This window comes from Anarhichas minor, unplaced genomic scaffold, assembly GCF_050575085.1.
Source record: "Anarhichas minor isolate MPS153535 unplaced genomic scaffold, ASM5057508v1 ptg000092l, whole genome shotgun sequence".
NCBI lineage: Eukaryota > Metazoa > Chordata > Actinopteri > Perciformes > Anarhichadidae > Anarhichas > Anarhichas minor.
Window position 1 is genome coordinate 139,396 of NW_027466538.1, and position 15,605 is coordinate 155,000.

The 15,605-nt window shown below is 39.9% G+C and overlaps 22 non-coding genes and 20 pseudogenes across 22 annotated transcripts; all 42 read left to right on the top strand.

The window, feature by feature from the left end:
* Positions 1–203: 203 nt before the first annotated feature.
* Positions 204–322, top strand: LOC142939133 (5S ribosomal RNA). Its single transcript, XR_012949904.1, has one exon. It is a non-coding gene; the product is annotated as a 5S ribosomal RNA (ribosomal RNA).
* Positions 323–576: 254 nt separating this feature from the next.
* Positions 577–695, top strand: LOC142939115 (5S ribosomal RNA). The gene has a single exon (XR_012949886.1). It is a non-coding gene; the product is annotated as a 5S ribosomal RNA (ribosomal RNA).
* A 254-nt stretch (positions 696–949) lies between these two features.
* Positions 950–1,068, top strand: LOC142939014 (5S ribosomal RNA). The gene has a single exon (XR_012949813.1). It is a non-coding gene; the product is annotated as a 5S ribosomal RNA (ribosomal RNA).
* A 254-nt stretch (positions 1,069–1,322) lies between these two features.
* On the top strand, positions 1,323–1,441 carry LOC142939068 (5S ribosomal RNA; annotated as a pseudogene).
* Positions 1,442–1,693: 252 nt separating this feature from the next.
* Positions 1,694–1,812, top strand: LOC142939042 (5S ribosomal RNA). The gene has a single exon (XR_012949840.1). It is a non-coding gene; the product is annotated as a 5S ribosomal RNA (ribosomal RNA).
* A 254-nt stretch (positions 1,813–2,066) lies between these two features.
* On the top strand, positions 2,067–2,185 carry LOC142939069 (5S ribosomal RNA; annotated as a pseudogene).
* A 252-nt stretch (positions 2,186–2,437) lies between these two features.
* LOC142939028 (5S ribosomal RNA) lies at positions 2,438–2,556 on the top strand. The gene has a single exon (XR_012949827.1). It is a non-coding gene; the product is annotated as a 5S ribosomal RNA (ribosomal RNA).
* A 254-nt stretch (positions 2,557–2,810) lies between these two features.
* Positions 2,811–2,929, top strand: LOC142939070 (5S ribosomal RNA; annotated as a pseudogene).
* A 252-nt stretch (positions 2,930–3,181) lies between these two features.
* LOC142939029 (5S ribosomal RNA) lies at positions 3,182–3,300 on the top strand. The gene has a single exon (XR_012949828.1). It is a non-coding gene; the product is annotated as a 5S ribosomal RNA (ribosomal RNA).
* A 254-nt stretch (positions 3,301–3,554) lies between these two features.
* LOC142939044 (5S ribosomal RNA) lies at positions 3,555–3,673 on the top strand. Its single transcript, XR_012949842.1, has one exon. It is a non-coding gene; the product is annotated as a 5S ribosomal RNA (ribosomal RNA).
* Positions 3,674–3,927: 254 nt separating this feature from the next.
* On the top strand, positions 3,928–4,046 carry LOC142939071 (5S ribosomal RNA; annotated as a pseudogene).
* Positions 4,047–4,298: 252 nt separating this feature from the next.
* Positions 4,299–4,417, top strand: LOC142939072 (5S ribosomal RNA; annotated as a pseudogene).
* Positions 4,418–4,669: 252 nt separating this feature from the next.
* LOC142939030 (5S ribosomal RNA) lies at positions 4,670–4,788 on the top strand. The gene has a single exon (XR_012949829.1). It is a non-coding gene; the product is annotated as a 5S ribosomal RNA (ribosomal RNA).
* Positions 4,789–5,042: 254 nt separating this feature from the next.
* On the top strand, positions 5,043–5,161 carry LOC142939045 (5S ribosomal RNA). The gene has a single exon (XR_012949843.1). It is a non-coding gene; the product is annotated as a 5S ribosomal RNA (ribosomal RNA).
* A 254-nt stretch (positions 5,162–5,415) lies between these two features.
* On the top strand, positions 5,416–5,534 carry LOC142939073 (5S ribosomal RNA; annotated as a pseudogene).
* Positions 5,535–5,786: 252 nt separating this feature from the next.
* On the top strand, positions 5,787–5,905 carry LOC142939074 (5S ribosomal RNA; annotated as a pseudogene).
* Positions 5,906–6,157: 252 nt separating this feature from the next.
* Positions 6,158–6,276, top strand: LOC142939024 (5S ribosomal RNA). The gene has a single exon (XR_012949823.1). It is a non-coding gene; the product is annotated as a 5S ribosomal RNA (ribosomal RNA).
* A 254-nt stretch (positions 6,277–6,530) lies between these two features.
* LOC142939075 (5S ribosomal RNA) lies at positions 6,531–6,649 on the top strand (annotated as a pseudogene).
* A 252-nt stretch (positions 6,650–6,901) lies between these two features.
* Positions 6,902–7,020, top strand: LOC142939018 (5S ribosomal RNA). The gene has a single exon (XR_012949817.1). It is a non-coding gene; the product is annotated as a 5S ribosomal RNA (ribosomal RNA).
* Positions 7,021–7,274: 254 nt separating this feature from the next.
* Positions 7,275–7,393, top strand: LOC142939076 (5S ribosomal RNA; annotated as a pseudogene).
* A 252-nt stretch (positions 7,394–7,645) lies between these two features.
* LOC142939032 (5S ribosomal RNA) lies at positions 7,646–7,764 on the top strand. Its single transcript, XR_012949831.1, has one exon. It is a non-coding gene; the product is annotated as a 5S ribosomal RNA (ribosomal RNA).
* A 254-nt stretch (positions 7,765–8,018) lies between these two features.
* Positions 8,019–8,137, top strand: LOC142939046 (5S ribosomal RNA). The gene has a single exon (XR_012949844.1). It is a non-coding gene; the product is annotated as a 5S ribosomal RNA (ribosomal RNA).
* Positions 8,138–8,391: 254 nt separating this feature from the next.
* Positions 8,392–8,510, top strand: LOC142939078 (5S ribosomal RNA; annotated as a pseudogene).
* A 252-nt stretch (positions 8,511–8,762) lies between these two features.
* Positions 8,763–8,881, top strand: LOC142939079 (5S ribosomal RNA; annotated as a pseudogene).
* A 252-nt stretch (positions 8,882–9,133) lies between these two features.
* On the top strand, positions 9,134–9,252 carry LOC142939033 (5S ribosomal RNA). Its single transcript, XR_012949832.1, has one exon. It is a non-coding gene; the product is annotated as a 5S ribosomal RNA (ribosomal RNA).
* A 254-nt stretch (positions 9,253–9,506) lies between these two features.
* LOC142939047 (5S ribosomal RNA) lies at positions 9,507–9,625 on the top strand. The gene has a single exon (XR_012949845.1). It is a non-coding gene; the product is annotated as a 5S ribosomal RNA (ribosomal RNA).
* Positions 9,626–9,879: 254 nt separating this feature from the next.
* Positions 9,880–9,998, top strand: LOC142939080 (5S ribosomal RNA; annotated as a pseudogene).
* Positions 9,999–10,250: 252 nt separating this feature from the next.
* LOC142939081 (5S ribosomal RNA) lies at positions 10,251–10,369 on the top strand (annotated as a pseudogene).
* Positions 10,370–10,621: 252 nt separating this feature from the next.
* Positions 10,622–10,740, top strand: LOC142939034 (5S ribosomal RNA). Its single transcript, XR_012949833.1, has one exon. It is a non-coding gene; the product is annotated as a 5S ribosomal RNA (ribosomal RNA).
* Positions 10,741–10,994: 254 nt separating this feature from the next.
* On the top strand, positions 10,995–11,113 carry LOC142939048 (5S ribosomal RNA). The gene has a single exon (XR_012949846.1). It is a non-coding gene; the product is annotated as a 5S ribosomal RNA (ribosomal RNA).
* Positions 11,114–11,367: 254 nt separating this feature from the next.
* Positions 11,368–11,486, top strand: LOC142939082 (5S ribosomal RNA; annotated as a pseudogene).
* A 252-nt stretch (positions 11,487–11,738) lies between these two features.
* Positions 11,739–11,857, top strand: LOC142939035 (5S ribosomal RNA). The gene has a single exon (XR_012949834.1). It is a non-coding gene; the product is annotated as a 5S ribosomal RNA (ribosomal RNA).
* A 254-nt stretch (positions 11,858–12,111) lies between these two features.
* Positions 12,112–12,230, top strand: LOC142939083 (5S ribosomal RNA; annotated as a pseudogene).
* Positions 12,231–12,482: 252 nt separating this feature from the next.
* Positions 12,483–12,601, top strand: LOC142939131 (5S ribosomal RNA). Its single transcript, XR_012949902.1, has one exon. It is a non-coding gene; the product is annotated as a 5S ribosomal RNA (ribosomal RNA).
* A 254-nt stretch (positions 12,602–12,855) lies between these two features.
* LOC142939064 (5S ribosomal RNA) lies at positions 12,856–12,964 on the top strand (annotated as a pseudogene).
* Positions 12,965–13,218: 254 nt separating this feature from the next.
* LOC142939084 (5S ribosomal RNA) lies at positions 13,219–13,337 on the top strand (annotated as a pseudogene).
* A 252-nt stretch (positions 13,338–13,589) lies between these two features.
* On the top strand, positions 13,590–13,708 carry LOC142939040 (5S ribosomal RNA). The gene has a single exon (XR_012949838.1). It is a non-coding gene; the product is annotated as a 5S ribosomal RNA (ribosomal RNA).
* Positions 13,709–13,962: 254 nt separating this feature from the next.
* Positions 13,963–14,081, top strand: LOC142939085 (5S ribosomal RNA; annotated as a pseudogene).
* A 252-nt stretch (positions 14,082–14,333) lies between these two features.
* Positions 14,334–14,452, top strand: LOC142939037 (5S ribosomal RNA). The gene has a single exon (XR_012949835.1). It is a non-coding gene; the product is annotated as a 5S ribosomal RNA (ribosomal RNA).
* A 254-nt stretch (positions 14,453–14,706) lies between these two features.
* LOC142939086 (5S ribosomal RNA) lies at positions 14,707–14,825 on the top strand (annotated as a pseudogene).
* Positions 14,826–15,077: 252 nt separating this feature from the next.
* Positions 15,078–15,196, top strand: LOC142939038 (5S ribosomal RNA). The gene has a single exon (XR_012949836.1). It is a non-coding gene; the product is annotated as a 5S ribosomal RNA (ribosomal RNA).
* Positions 15,197–15,450: 254 nt separating this feature from the next.
* LOC142939087 (5S ribosomal RNA) lies at positions 15,451–15,569 on the top strand (annotated as a pseudogene).
* Positions 15,570–15,605: the final 36 nt, after the last annotated feature.

Sequence of the window (15,605 nt, forward strand, 5' to 3'; positions counted from 1 at the left end):
GAAATATGTGAGAAAAAGGCAAGATTGAAGACGAGATGCATACAAAGATGTGGGTAACGGTAAAAAGGGAAACAGAATCAATCAATATATCAATATTTTCTTATTATTGGAATGTTAATTAATGAACTGGTTTAGTTTCGTTAACGTTTTAAAATTGACCTACTGTTGTAGGTTTTAAAGAACTATGTGTTGGAGACAAACTTGCTTACGGCCATACCTCTCTGTTCGCTCCCGATCTCGTCCGATCTCGGAAGATAAGCAGAGTCGGGCCTGGTTAGTACTTGAATGGGAGACCGCCTGGGAATACCAGGTGCTGTAAGTTTTTTCACTTCTCTCTCCAAAAGGCAGAGGACACTGCTGCTTTTTCACTTGAGAAATATGTGAGAAAAAGGCAAGATTAAAGAAGAGATGCATACAAAGATGTGGGTAACGGTAAAAAGGGAAACAGAATCAATCAATATATCAATATTTTCTTATTATTGGAATTATAATTAATGAACTGGTTTAGTTTCGTTAACGTTTTAAAATTGACCTACTGTTGTAGGTTTTAAAGAACTATGTGTTGGAGACAAACTTGCTTACGGCCATACCTCTCTGTTCGCGCCCGATCTCGTCCGATCTCGGAAGCTAAGCAGAGTCGGGCCTGGTTAGTACTTGGATGGGAGACCGCCTGGGAATACCAGGTGCTGTAAGTTTTTTCACTTCTCTCTCCAAAAGGCAGAGGACACTGCTGCTTTTTCACTTGAGAAATATGTGAGAAAAAGGCAAGATTAAAGAAGAGATGCATACAAAGATGTGGGTAACGGTAAAAAGGGAAACAGAATCAATCAATATATCAATATTTTCTTATTATTGGAATGTTAATTAATGAACTGGTTTAGTTTCGTTAACGTTTTAAAATTGACCTACTGTTGTAGGTTTTAAAGAACTATGTGTTGGAGACAAACTTGCTTACGGCCATACCTCTCTGTTTGCGCCCGATCTCGTCCGATCTCGGAAGCTAAGCAGAGTCGGGCCTGGTTAGTACTTGGATGGGAGACCGCCTGGGAATACCAGGTGCTGTAAGTCTTTTCACTTCTCTCTCCAAAAGGCAGAGGACACTGCTGCTTTTTCACTTGAGAAATATGTGAGAAAAAGGCAAGATTAAAGAAGAGATGCATACAAAGATGTGGGTAACGGTAAAAAGGGAAACAGAATCAATCAATATATCAATATTTTCTTATTATTGGAATGTTAATTAATGAACTGGTTTAGTTTCGTTAACGTTTTAAAATTGACCTACTGTTGTAGGTTTTAAAGAACTATGTGTTGGAGACAAACTTGCTTACGGCCATACCTCTCTATTCGCGGCCGATCTCGTCCGATCTCGGAAGCTAAGCAGAGTCGGGCCTGGTTAGTACTTGGATGGGAGAGCGCCTGGGAATACCAGGTTCTGTAAGTTTTTTCACTTCTCTCTCCAAAAGGCAGAGGACACTGCTGCTTTTTCACTTGAGAAATATGAGAAACAGGCAAGATTGAAGAAGAGATGCATACAAAGATGTGGGTAACGGTAAAAAGGGAAACAGAATCAATCAATATATCAATATTTTCTTATTATTGGAATGTTAATTAATGAACTGGTTTAGTTTCGTTAACGTTTTAAAATTGACCTACTGTTGTAGGTTTTAAAGAACTATGTGTTGGAGACAAACTTGCTTACGGCCATACCTCTCTATTCGCGGCCGATCTCGTCCGATCTCGGAAGCTAAGCAGAGTCGGGCCTGGTTAGTACTTGGATGGGAGACCGCCTGGGAATACCAGGTGCTGTAAGTCTTTTCACTTCTCTCTCCAAAAGGCAGAGGACACTGCTGCTTTTTCACTTGAGAAATATGTGAGAAAAAGGCAAGATTAAAGAAGAGATGCATACAAAGATGTGGGTAACGGTAAAAAGGGAAACAGAATCAATCAATATATCAATATTTTCTTATTATTGGAATGTTAATTAATGAACTGGTTTAGTTTCGTTAACGTTTTAAAATTGACCTACTGTTGTAGGTTTTAAAGAACTATGTGTTGGAGACAAACTTGCTTACGGCCATACCTCTCTATTCGCGGCCGATCTCGTCCGATCTCGGAAGCTAAGCAGAGTCGGGCCTGGTTAGTACTTGGATGGGAGAGCGCCTGGGAATACCAGGTTCTGTAAGTTTTTTCACTTCTCTCTCCAAAAGGCAGAGGACACTGCTGCTTTTTCACTTGAGAAATATGAGAAACAGGCAAGATTGAAGAAGAGATGCATACAAAGATGTGGGTAACGGTAAAAAGGGAAACAGAATCAATCAATATATCAATATTTTCTTATTATTGGAATGTTAATTAATGAACTGGTTTAGTTTCGTTAACGTTTTAAAATTGACCTACTGTTGTAGGTTTTAAAGAACTATGTGTTGGAGACAAACTTGCTTACGGCCATACCTCTCTGTTCGCGCCTGATCTTGTCCGATCTCGGAAGCTAAGCAGAGTCGGGCCTGGTTAGTACTTGGATGGGAGACCGCCTGGGAATACCAGGTGCTGTAAGTTTTTTCACTTCTCTCTCCAAAAGGCAGAGGACACTGCTGCTTTTTCACTTGAGAAATATGTGAGAAAAAGGCAAGATTAAAGAAGAGATGCATACAAAGATGTGGGTAATGGTAAAAAGGGAAACAGAATCAATCAATATATCAATATTTTCTTATTATTGGAATTATAATTAATGAACTGGTTTAGTTTCGTTAACGTTTTAAAATTGACCTACTGTTGTAGGTTTTAAAGAACTATGTGTTGGAGACAAACTTGCTTACGGCCATACCTCTCTATTCGCGGCCGATCTCGTCCGATCTCGGAAGCTAAGCAGAGTCGGGCCTGGTTAGTACTTGGATGGGAGAGCGCCTGGGAATACCAGGTTCTGTAAGTTTTTTCACTTCTCTCTCCAAAAGGCAGAGGACACTGCTGCTTTTTCACTTGAGAAATATGAGAAACAGGCAAGATTGAAGAAGAGATGCATACAAAGATGTGGGTAACGGTAAAAAGGGAAACAGAATCAATCAATATATCAATATTTTCTTATTATTGGAATGTTAATTAATGAACTGGTTTAGTTTCGTTAACGTTTTAAAATTGACCTACTGTTGTAGGTTTTAAAGAACTATGTGTTGGAGACAAACTTGCTTACGGCCATACCTCTCTGTTCGCGCCTGATCTTGTCCGATCTCGGAAGCTAAGCAGAGTCGGGCCTGGTTAGTACTTGGATGGGAGACCGCCTGGGAATACCAGGTGCTGTAAGTTTTTTCACTTCTCTCTCCAAAAGGCAGAGGACACTGCTGCTTTTTCACTTGAGAAATATGTGAGAAAAAGGCAAGATTAAAGAAGAGATGCATACAAAGATGTGGGTAACGGTAAAAAGGGAAACAGAATCAATCAATATATCAATATTTTCTTATTATTGGAATGTTAATTAATGAACTGGTTTAGTTTCGTTAACGTTTTAAAATTGACCTACTGTTGTAGGTTTTAAAGAACTATGTGTTGGAGACAAACTTGCTTACGGCCATACCTCTCTATTCGCGGCCGATCTCGTCCGATCTCGGAAGCTAAGCAGAGTCGGGCCTGGTTAGTACTTGGATGGGAGACCGCCTGGGAATACCAGGTGCTGTAAGTCTTTTCACTTCTCTCTCCAAAAGGCAGAGGACACTGCTGCTTTTTCACTTGAGAAATATGTGAGAAAAAGGCAAGATTAAAGAAGAGATGCATACAAAGATGTGGGTAACGGTAAAAAGGGAAACAGAATCAATCAATATATCAATATTTTCTTATTATTGGAATGTTAATTAATGAACTGGTTTAGTTTCGTTAACGTTTTAAAATTGACCTACTGTTGTAGGTTTTAAAGAACTATGTGTTGGAGACAAACTTGCTTACGGCCATACCTCTCTATTCGCGGCCGATCTCGTCCGATCTCGGAAGCTAAGCAGAGTCGGGCCTGGTTAGTACTTGGATGGGAGAGCGCCTGGGAATACCAGGTTCTGTAAGTTTTTTCACTTCTCTCTCCAAAAGGCAGAGGACACTGCTGCTTTTTCACTTGAGAAATATGAGAAACAGGCAAGATTGAAGAAGAGATGCATACAAAGATGTGGGTAACGGTAAAAAGGGAAACAGAATCAATCAATATATCAATATTTTCTTATTATTGGAATGTTAATTAATGAACTGGTTTAGTTTCGTTAACGTTTTAAAATTGACCTACTGTTGTAGGTTTTAAAGAACTATGTGTTGGAGACAAACTTGCTTACGGCCATACCTCTCTATTCGCGGCCGATCTCGTCCGATCTCGGAAGCTAAGCAGAGTCGGGCCTGGTTAGTACTTGGATGGGAGAGCGCCTGGGAATACCAGGTTCTGTAAGTTTTTTCACTTCTCTCTCCAAAAGGCAGAGGACACTGCTGCTTTTTCACTTGAGAAATATGAGAAACAGGCAAGATTGAAGAAGAGATGCATACAAAGATGTGGGTAACGGTAAAAAGGGAAACAGAATCAATCAATATATCAATATTTTCTTATTATTGGAATGTTAATTAATGAACTGGTTTAGTTTCGTTAACGTTTTAAAATTGACCTACTGTTGTAGGTTTTAAAGAACTATGTGTTGGAGACAAACTTGCTTACGGCCATACCTCTCTGTTCGCGCCTGATCTTGTCCGATCTCGGAAGCTAAGCAGAGTCGGGCCTGGTTAGTACTTGGATGGGAGACCGCCTGGGAATACCAGGTGCTGTAAGTTTTTTCACTTCTCTCTCCAAAAGGCAGAGGACACTGCTGCTTTTTCACTTGAGAAATATGTGAGAAAAAGGCAAGATTAAAGAAGAGATGCATACAAAGATGTGGGTAATGGTAAAAAGGGAAACAGAATCAATCAATATATCAATATTTTCTTATTATTGGAATGTTAATTAATGAACTGGTTTAGTTTCGTTAACGTTTTAAAATTGACCTACTGTTGTAGGTTTTAAAGAACTATGTGTTGGAGACAAACTTGCTTACGGCCATACCTCTCTATTCGCGGCCGATCTCGTCCGATCTCGGAAGCTAAGCAGAGTCGGGCCTGGTTAGTACTTGGATGGGAGACCGCCTGGGAATACCAGGTGCTGTAAGTCTTTTCACTTCTCTCTCCAAAAGGCAGAGGACACTGCTGCTTTTTCACTTGAGAAATATGTGAGAAAAAGGCAAGATTAAAGAAGAGATGCATACAAAGATGTGGGTAACGGTAAAAAGGGAAACAGAATCAATCAATATATCAATATTTTCTTATTATTGGAATGTTAATTAATGAACTGGTTTAGTTTCGTTAACGTTTTAAAATTGACCTACTGTTGTAGGTTTTAAAGAACTATGTGTTGGAGACAAACTTGCTTACGGCCATACCTCTCTATTCGCGGCCGATCTCGTCCGATCTCGGAAGCTAAGCAGAGTCGGGCCTGGTTAGTACTTGGATGGGAGAGCGCCTGGGAATACCAGGTTCTGTAAGTTTTTTCACTTCTCTCTCCAAAAGGCAGAGGACACTGCTGCTTTTTCACTTGAGAAATATGAGAAACAGGCAAGATTGAAGAAGAGATGCATACAAAGATGTGGGTAACGGTAAAAAGGGAAACAGAATCAATCAATATATCAATATTTTCTTATTATTGGAATGTTAATTAATGAACTGGTTTAGTTTCGTTAACGTTTTAAAATTGACCTACTGTTGTAGGTTTTAAAGAACTATGTGTTGGAGACAAACTTGCTTACGGCCATACCTCTCTATTCGCGGCCGATCTCGTCCGATCTCGGAAGCTAAGCAGAGTCGGGCCTGGTTAGTACTTGGATGGGAGAGCGCCTGGGAATACCAGGTTCTGTAAGTTTTTTCACTTCTCTCTCCAAAAGGCAGAGGACACTGCTGCTTTTTCACTTGAGAAATATGAGAAACAGGCAAGATTGAAGAAGAGATGCATACAAAGATGTGGGTAACGGTAAAAAGGGAAACAGAATCAATCAATATATCAATATTTTCTTATTATTGGAATGTTAATTAATGAACTGGTTTAGTTTCGTTAACGTTTTAAAATTGACCTACTGTTGTAGGTTTTAAAGAACTATGTGTTGGAGACAAACTTGCTTACGGCCATACCTCTCTGTTCGCGCCTGATCTTGTCCGATCTCGGAAGCTAAGCAGAGTCGGGCCTGGTTAGTACTTGGATGGGAGACCGCCTGGGAATACCAGGTGCTGTAAGTCTTTTCACTTCTCTCTCCAAAAGGCAGAGGACACTGCTGCTTTTTCACTTGAGAAATATGTGAGAAAAAGGCAAGATTAAAGAAGAGATGCATACAAAGATGTGGGTAACGGTAAAAAGGGAAACAGAATCAATCAATATATCAATATTTTCTTATTATTGGAATGTTAATTAATGAACTGGTTTAGTTTCGTTAACGTTTTAAAATTGACCTACTGTTGTAGGTTTTAAAGAACTATGTGTTGGAGACAAACTTGCTTACGGCCATACCTCTCTATTCGCGGCCGATCTCGTCCGATCTCGGAAGCTAAGCAGAGTCGGGCCTGGTTAGTACTTGGATGGGAGAGCGCCTGGGAATACCAGGTTCTGTAAGTTTTTTCACTTCTCTCTCCAAAAGGCAGAGGACACTGCTGCTTTTTCACTTGAGAAATATGAGAAACAGGCAAGATTGAAGAAGAGATGCATACAAAGATGTGGGTAACGGTAAAAAGGGAAACAGAATCAATCAATATATCAATATTTTCTTATTATTGGAATGTTAATTAATGAACTGGTTTAGTTTCGTTAACGTTTTAAAATTGACCTACTGTTGTAGGTTTTAAAGAACTATGTGTTGGAGACAAACTTGCTTACGGCCATACCTCTCTGTTCGCGCCTGATCTTGTCCGATCTCGGAAGCTAAGCAGAGTTGGGCCTGGTTAGTACTTGGATGGGAGACCGCCTGGGAATACCAGGTGCTGTAAGTTTTTTCACTTCTCTCTCCAAAAGGCAGAGGACACTGCTGCTTTTTCACTTGAGAAATATGTGAGAAAAAGGCAAGATTAAAGAAGAGATGCATACAAAGATGTGGGTAATGGTAAAAAGGGAAACAGAATCAATCAATATATCAATATTTTCTTATTATTGGAATTATAATTAATGAACTGGTTTAGTTTCGTTAACGTTTTAAAATTGACCTACTGTTGTAGGTTTTAAAGAACTATGTGTTGGAGACAAACTTGCTTACGGCCATACCTCTCTATTCGCGGCCGATCTCGTCCGATCTCGGAAGCTAAGCAGAGTCGGGCCTGGTTAGTACTTGGATGGGAGAGCGCCTGGGAATACCAGGTTCTGTAAGTTTTTTCACTTCTCTCTCCAAAAGGCAGAGGACACTGCTGCTTTTTCACTTGAGAAATATGAGAAACAGGCAAGATTGAAGAAGAGATGCATACAAAGATGTGGGTAACGGTAAAAAGGGAAACAGAATCAATCAATATATCAATATTTTCTTATTATTGGAATGTTAATTAATGAACTGGTTTAGTTTCGTTAACGTTTTAAAATTGACCTACTGTTGTAGGTTTTAAAGAACTATGTGTTGGAGACAAACTTGCTTACGGCCATACCTCTCTGTTCGCGCCTGATCTTGTCCGATCTCGGAAGCTAAGCAGAGTCGGGCCTGGTTAGTACTTGGATGGGAGACCGCCTGGGAATACCAGGTGCTGTAAGTTTTTTCACTTCTCTCTCCAAAAGGCAGAGGACACTGCTGCTTTTTCACTTGAGAAATATGTGAGAAAAAGGCAAGATTAAAGAAGAGATGCATACAAAGATGTGGGTAACGGTAAAAAGGGAAACAGAATCAATCAATATATCAATATTTTCTTATTATTGGAATGTTAATTAATGAACTGGTTTAGTTTCGTTAACGTTTTAAAATTGACCTACTGTTGTAGGTTTTAAAGAACTATGTGTTGGAGACAAACTTGCTTACGGCCATACCTCTCTATTCGCGGCCGATCTCGTCCGATCTCGGAAGCTAAGCAGAGTCGGGCCTGGTTAGTACTTGGATGGGAGACCGCCTGGGAATACCAGGTGCTGTAAGTCTTTTCACTTCTCTCTCCAAAAGGCAGAGGACACTGCTGCTTTTTCACTTGAGAAATATGTGAGAAAAAGGCAAGATTAAAGAAGAGATGCATACAAAGATGTGGGTAACGGTAAAAAGGGAAACAGAATCAATCAATATATCAATATTTTCTTATTATTGGAATGTTAATTAATGAACTGGTTTAGTTTCGTTAACGTTTTAAAATTGACCTACTGTTGTAGGTTTTAAAGAACTATGTGTTGGAGACAAACTTGCTTACGGCCATACCTCTCTATTCGCGGCCGATCTCGTCCGATCTCGGAAGCTAAGCAGAGTCGGGCCTGGTTAGTACTTGGATGGGAGAGCGCCTGGGAATACCAGGTTCTGTAAGTTTTTTCACTTCTCTCTCCAAAAGGCAGAGGACACTGCTGCTTTTTCACTTGAGAAATATGAGAAACAGGCAAGATTGAAGAAGAGATGCATACAAAGATGTGGGTAACGGTAAAAAGGGAAACAGAATCAATCAATATATCAATATTTTCTTATTATTGGAATGTTAATTAATGAACTGGTTTAGTTTCGTTAACGTTTTAAAATTGACCTACTGTTGTAGGTTTTAAAGAACTATGTGTTGGAGACAAACTTGCTTACGGCCATACCTCTCTATTCGCGGCCGATCTCGTCCGATCTCGGAAGCTAAGCAGAGTCGGGCCTGGTTAGTACTTGGATGGGAGAGCGCCTGGGAATACCAGGTTCTGTAAGTTTTTTCACTTCTCTCTCCAAAAGGCAGAGGACACTGCTGCTTTTTCACTTGAGAAATATGAGAAACAGGCAAGATTGAAGAAGAGATGCATACAAAGATGTGGGTAACGGTAAAAAGGGAAACAGAATCAATCAATATATCAATATTTTCTTATTATTGGAATGTTAATTAATGAACTGGTTTAGTTTCGTTAACGTTTTAAAATTGACCTACTGTTGTAGGTTTTAAAGAACTATGTGTTGGAGACAAACTTGCTTACGGCCATACCTCTCTGTTCGCGCCTGATCTTGTCCGATCTCGGAAGCTAAGCAGAGTCGGGCCTGGTTAGTACTTGGATGGGAGACCGCCTGGGAATACCAGGTGCTGTAAGTTTTTTCACTTCTCTCTCCAAAAGGCAGAGGACACTGCTGCTTTTTCACTTGAGAAATATGTGAGAAAAAGGCAAGATTAAAGAAGAGATGCATACAAAGATGTGGGTAATGGTAAAAAGGGAAACAGAATCAATCAATATATCAATATTTTCTTATTATTGGAATGTTAATTAATGAACTGGTTTAGTTTCGTTAACGTTTTAAAATTGACCTACTGTTGTAGGTTTTAAAGAACTATGTGTTGGAGACAAACTTGCTTACGGCCATACCTCTCTATTCGCGGCCGATCTCGTCCGATCTCGGAAGCTAAGCAGAGTCGGGCCTGGTTAGTACTTGGATGGGAGACCGCCTGGGAATACCAGGTGCTGTAAGTCTTTTCACTTCTCTCTCCAAAAGGCAGAGGACACTGCTGCTTTTTCACTTGAGAAATATGTGAGAAAAAGGCAAGATTAAAGAAGAGATGCATACAAAGATGTGGGTAACGGTAAAAAGGGAAACAGAATCAATCAATATATCAATATTTTCTTATTATTGGAATGTTAATTAATGAACTGGTTTAGTTTCGTTAACGTTTTAAAATTGACCTACTGTTGTAGGTTTTAAAGAACTATGTGTTGGAGACAAACTTGCTTACGGCCATACCTCTCTATTCGCGGCCGATCTCGTCCGATCTCGGAAGCTAAGCAGAGTCGGGCCTGGTTAGTACTTGGATGGGAGAGCGCCTGGGAATACCAGGTTCTGTAAGTTTTTTCACTTCTCTCTCCAAAAGGCAGAGGACACTGCTGCTTTTTCACTTGAGAAATATGAGAAACAGGCAAGATTGAAGAAGAGATGCATACAAAGATGTGGGTAACGGTAAAAAGGGAAACAGAATCAATCAATATATCAATATTTTCTTATTATTGGAATGTTAATTAATGAACTGGTTTAGTTTCGTTAACGTTTTAAAATTGACCTACTGTTGTAGGTTTTAAAGAACTATGTGTTGGAGACAAACTTGCTTACGGCCATACCTCTCTATTCGCGGCCGATCTCGTCCGATCTCGGAAGCTAAGCAGAGTCGGGCCTGGTTAGTACTTGGATGGGAGAGCGCCTGGGAATACCAGGTTCTGTAAGTTTTTTCACTTCTCTCTCCAAAAGGCAGAGGACACTGCTGCTTTTTCACTTGAGAAATATGAGAAACAGGCAAGATTGAAGAAGAGATGCATACAAAGATGTGGGTAACGGTAAAAAGGGAAACAGAATCAATCAATATATCAATATTTTCTTATTATTGGAATGTTAATTAATGAACTGGTTTAGTTTCGTTAACGTTTTAAAATTGACCTACTGTTGTAGGTTTTAAAGAACTATGTGTTGGAGACAAACTTGCTTACGGCCATACCTCTCTGTTCGCGCCTGATCTTGTCCGATCTCGGAAGCTAAGCAGAGTCGGGCCTGGTTAGTACTTGGATGGGAGACCGCCTGGGAATACCAGGTGCTGTAAGTTTTTTCACTTCTCTCTCCAAAAGGCAGAGGACACTGCTGCTTTTTCACTTGAGAAATATGTGAGAAAAAGGCAAGATTAAAGAAGAGATGCATACAAAGATGTGGGTAACGGTAAAAAGGGAAACAGAATCAATCAATATATCAATATTTTCTTATTATTGGAATGTTAATTAATGAACTGGTTTAGTTTCGTTAACGTTTTAAAATTGACCTACTGTTGTAGGTTTTAAAGAACTATGTGTTGGAGACAAACTTGCTTACGGCCATACCTCTCTATTCGCGGCCGATCTCGTCCGATCTCGGAAGCTAAGCAGAGTCGGGCCTGGTTAGTACTTGGATGGGAGACCGCCTGGGAATACCAGGTGCTGTAAGTCTTTTCACTTCTCTCTCCAAAAGGCAGAGGACACTGCTGCTTTTTCACTTGAGAAATATGTGAGAAAAAGGCAAGATTAAAGAAGAGATGCATACAAAGATGTGGGTAACGGTAAAAAGGGAAACAGAATCAATCAATATATCAATATTTTCTTATTATTGGAATGTTAATTAATGAACTGGTTTAGTTTCGTTAACGTTTTAAAATTGACCTACTGTTGTAGGTTTTAAAGAACTATGTGTTGGAGACAAACTTGCTTACGGCCATACCTCTCTATTCGCGGCCGATCTCGTCCGATCTCGGAAGCTAAGCAGAGTCGGGCCTGGTTAGTACTTGGATGGGAGAGCGCCTGGGAATACCAGGTTCTGTAAGTTTTTTCACTTCTCTCTCCAAAAGGCAGAGGACACTGCTGCTTTTTCACTTGAGAAATATGAGAAACAGGCAAGATTGAAGAAGAGATGCATACAAAGATGTGGGTAACGGTAAAAAGGGAAACAGAATCAATCAATATATCAATATTTTCTTATTATTGGAATGTTAATTAATGAACTGGTTTAGTTTCGTTAACGTTTTAAAATTGACCTACTGTTGTAGGTTTTAAAGAACTATGTGTTGGAGACAAACTTGCTTACGGCCATACCTCTCTGTTCGCGCCTGATCTTGTCCGATCTCGGAAGCTAAGCAGAGTCGGGCCTGGTTAGTACTTGGATGGGAGACCGCCTGGGAATACCAGGTGCTGTAAGTTTTTTCACTTCTCTCTTCAAAAGGCAGAGGACACTGCTGCTTTTTCACTTGAGAAATATGTGAGAAAAAGGCAAGATTAAAGAAGAGATGCATACAAAGATGTGGGTAATGGTAAAAAGGGAAACAGAATCAATCAATATATCAATATTTTCTTATTATTGGAATTATAATTAATGAACTGGTTTAGTTTCGTTAACGTTTTAAAATTGACCTACTGTTGTAGGTTTTAAAGAACTATGTGTTGGAGACAAACTTGCTTACGGCCATACCTCTCTATTCGCGGCCGATCTCGTCCGATCTCGGAAGCTAAGCAGAGTCGGGCCTGGTTAGTACTTGGATGGGAGAGCGCCTGGGAATACCAGGTTCTGTAAGTTTTTTCACTTCTCTCTCCAAAAGGCAGAGGACACTGCTGCTTTTTCACTTGAGAAATATGAGAAACAGGCAAGATTGAAGAAGAGATGCATACAAAGATGTGGGTAACGGTAAAAAGGGAAACAGAATCAATCAATATATCAATATTTTCTTATTATTGGAATGTTAATTAATGAACTGGTTTAGTTTCGTTAACGTTTTAAAATTGACCTACTGTTGTAGGTTTTAAAGAACTATGTGTTGGAGACAAACTTGCTTACGGCCATACCTCTCTGTTCGCGCCTGATCTCGTCCGATCTCGGAAGCTAAGCAGAGTCGGGCCTGGTTAGTACTTGGATGGGAGACCGCCTGGGAATACCAGGTGCTGTAAGTTTTTTCACTTCTCTCTCCAAAAGGCAGAGGACACTGCTGCTTTTTCACTTGAGAAATATGTGAGAAAAAGGCAAGATTAAAGAAGAGATGCATACAAAGATGTGGGTAATGGTAAAAAGGGAAACAGAATCAATCAATATATCAATATTTTCTTATTATTGGAATGTTAATTAATGAACTGGTTTAGTTTCGTTAACGTTTTAAAATTGACCTACTGTTGTAGGTTTTAAAGAACTATGTGTTGGAGACAAACTTGCTTACGGCCATACCTCTCTGTTCGCGCCCGATCTCGGAAGCTAAGCAGAGTCGGGCCTGGTTAGTACTTGGATGGGAGACCGCCTGGGAATACCAGGTGCTGTAAGTCTTTTCACTTCTCTCTCCAAAAGGCAGAGGACACTGCTGCTTTTTCACTTGAGAAATATGTGAGAAAAAGGCAAGATTAAAGAAGAGATGCATACAAAGATGTGGGTAACGGTAAAAAGGGAAACAGAATCAATCAATATATCAATATTTTCTTATTATTGGAATGTTAATTAATGAACTGGTTTAGTTTCGTTAACGTTTTAAAATTGACCTACTGTTGTAGGTTTTAAAGAACTATGTGTTGGAGACAAACTTGCTTACGGCCATACCTCTCTATTCGCGGCCGATCTCGTCCGATCTCGGAAGCTAAGCAGAGTCGGGCCTGGTTAGTACTTGGATGGGAGAGCGCCTGGGAATACCAGGTTCTGTAAGTTTTTTCACTTCTCTCTCCAAAAGGCAGAGGACACTGCTGCTTTTTCACTTGAGAAATATGAGAAACAGGCAAGATTGAAGAAGAGATGCATACAAAGATGTGGGTAACGGTAAAAAGGGAAACAGAATCAATCAATATATCAATATTTTCTTATTATTGGAATGTTAATTAATGAACTGGTTTAGTTTCGTTAACGTTTTAAAATTGACCTACTGTTGTAGGTTTTAAAGAACTATGTGTTGGAGACAAACTTGCTTACGGCCATACCTCTCTGTTCGCGCCTGATCTTGTCTGATCTCGGAAGCTAAGCAGAGTCGGGCCTGGTTAGTACTTGGATGGGAGACCGCCTGGGAATACCAGGTGCTGTAAGTTTTTTCACTTCTCTCTCCAAAAGGCAGAGGACACTGCTGCTTTTTCACTTGAGAAATATGTGAGAAAAAGGCAAGATTAAAGAAGAGATGCATACAAAGATGTGGGTAATGGTAAAAAGGGAAACAGAATCAATCAATATATCAATATTTTCTTATTATTGGAATTATAATTAATGAACTGGTTTAGTTTCGTTAACGTTTTAAAATTGACCTACTGTTGTAGGTTTTAAAGAACTATGTGTTGGAGACAAACTTGCTTACGGCCATACCTCTCTATTCGCGGCCGATCTCGTCCGATCTCGGAAGCTAAGCAGAGTCGGGCCTGGTTAGTACTTGGATGGGAGAGCGCCTGGGAATACCAGGTTCTGTAAGTTTTTTCACTTCTCTCTCCAAAAGGCAGAGGACACTGCTGCTTTTTCACTTGAGAAATATGAGAAACAGGCAAGATTGAAGAAGAGATGCATACAAAGATGTGGGTAACGGTAAAAAGGGAAACAGAATCAATCAATATATCAATATTTTCTTATTATTGGAATGTTAATTAATGAACTGGTTTAGTTTCGTTAACGTTTTAAAATTGACCTACTGTTGTAGGTTTTAAAGAACTATGTGTTGGAGACAAACTTGCTTACGGCCATACCTCTCTGTTCGCGCCTGATCTTGTCCGATCTCGGAAGCTAAGCAGAGTCGGGCCTGGTTAGTACTTGGATGGGAGACCGCCTGGGAATACCAGGTGCTGTAAGTTTTTTCACTTCTCTCTCCAAAAGGCAGAGGACACTGCTGCTTTTTCACTTGAGAAATATGTGAGAAAAAGGCAAGATTAAAGAAGAGATGCATACAAAGATGTGGGTAATGGTAAAAAGGGAAACAGAATCAATCAATATATCAATATTTTCTTATTATTGGAATGTTAATTAATGAACTGGTTTAGTTTCGTTAACGTTTTAAAATTGACCTACTGTTGTAGGTTTTAAAGAACTATGTGTTGGAGACAAACTTGCTTACGGCCATACCTCTCTATTCGCGGCCGATCTCGTCCGATCTCGGAAGCTAAGCAGAGTCGGGCCTGGTTAGTACTTGGATGGGAGAGCGCCTGGGAATACCAGGTTCTGTAAGTTTTTTCACTTCTCTCTCCAAAAGGCAGAGGACACTGCTGCTTTTTCACTTGAGAAATATGAGAAACAGGCAAGATTGAAGAAGAGATGCATACAAAGATGTGGGTAACGGTAAAAAGGGAAACAGAATCAATCAATATATCAATATTTTCTTATTATTGGAATGTTAATTAATGAACTGGTTTAGTTTCGTTAACGTTTTAAAATTGACCTACTGTTGTAGGTTTTAAAGAACTATGTGTTGGAGACAAACTTGCTTACGGCCATACCTCTCTGTTCGCGCCTGATCTTGTCCGATCTCGGAAGCTAAGCAGAGTCGGGCCTGGTTAGTACTTGGATGGGAGACCGCCTGGGAATACCAGGTGCTGTAAGTTTTTTCACTTCTCTCTTCAAAAGGCAGAGGACACTGCTGCTTTTTCACTTGAGAAATATGTGAGAAAAAGGCAAGATTAAAGAAGAGATGCATACAAAGATGTGGGTAATGGTAAAAAGGGAAACAGAATCAATCAATATATCAATATTTTCTTATTATTGGAATTATAATTAATGAACTGGTTTAGTTTCGTTAACGTTTTAAAATTGACCTACTGTTGTAGGTTTTAAAGAACTATGTGTTGGAGACAAACTTGCTTACGGCCATACCTCTCTATTCGCGGCCGATCTCGTCCGATCTCGGAAGCTAAGCAGAGTCGGGCCTGGTTAGTACTTGGATGGGAGAGCGCCTGGGAATACCAGGTTCTGTAAGTTTTTTCACTTCTCTCTCCAAAAGGCAGAGGACACTGC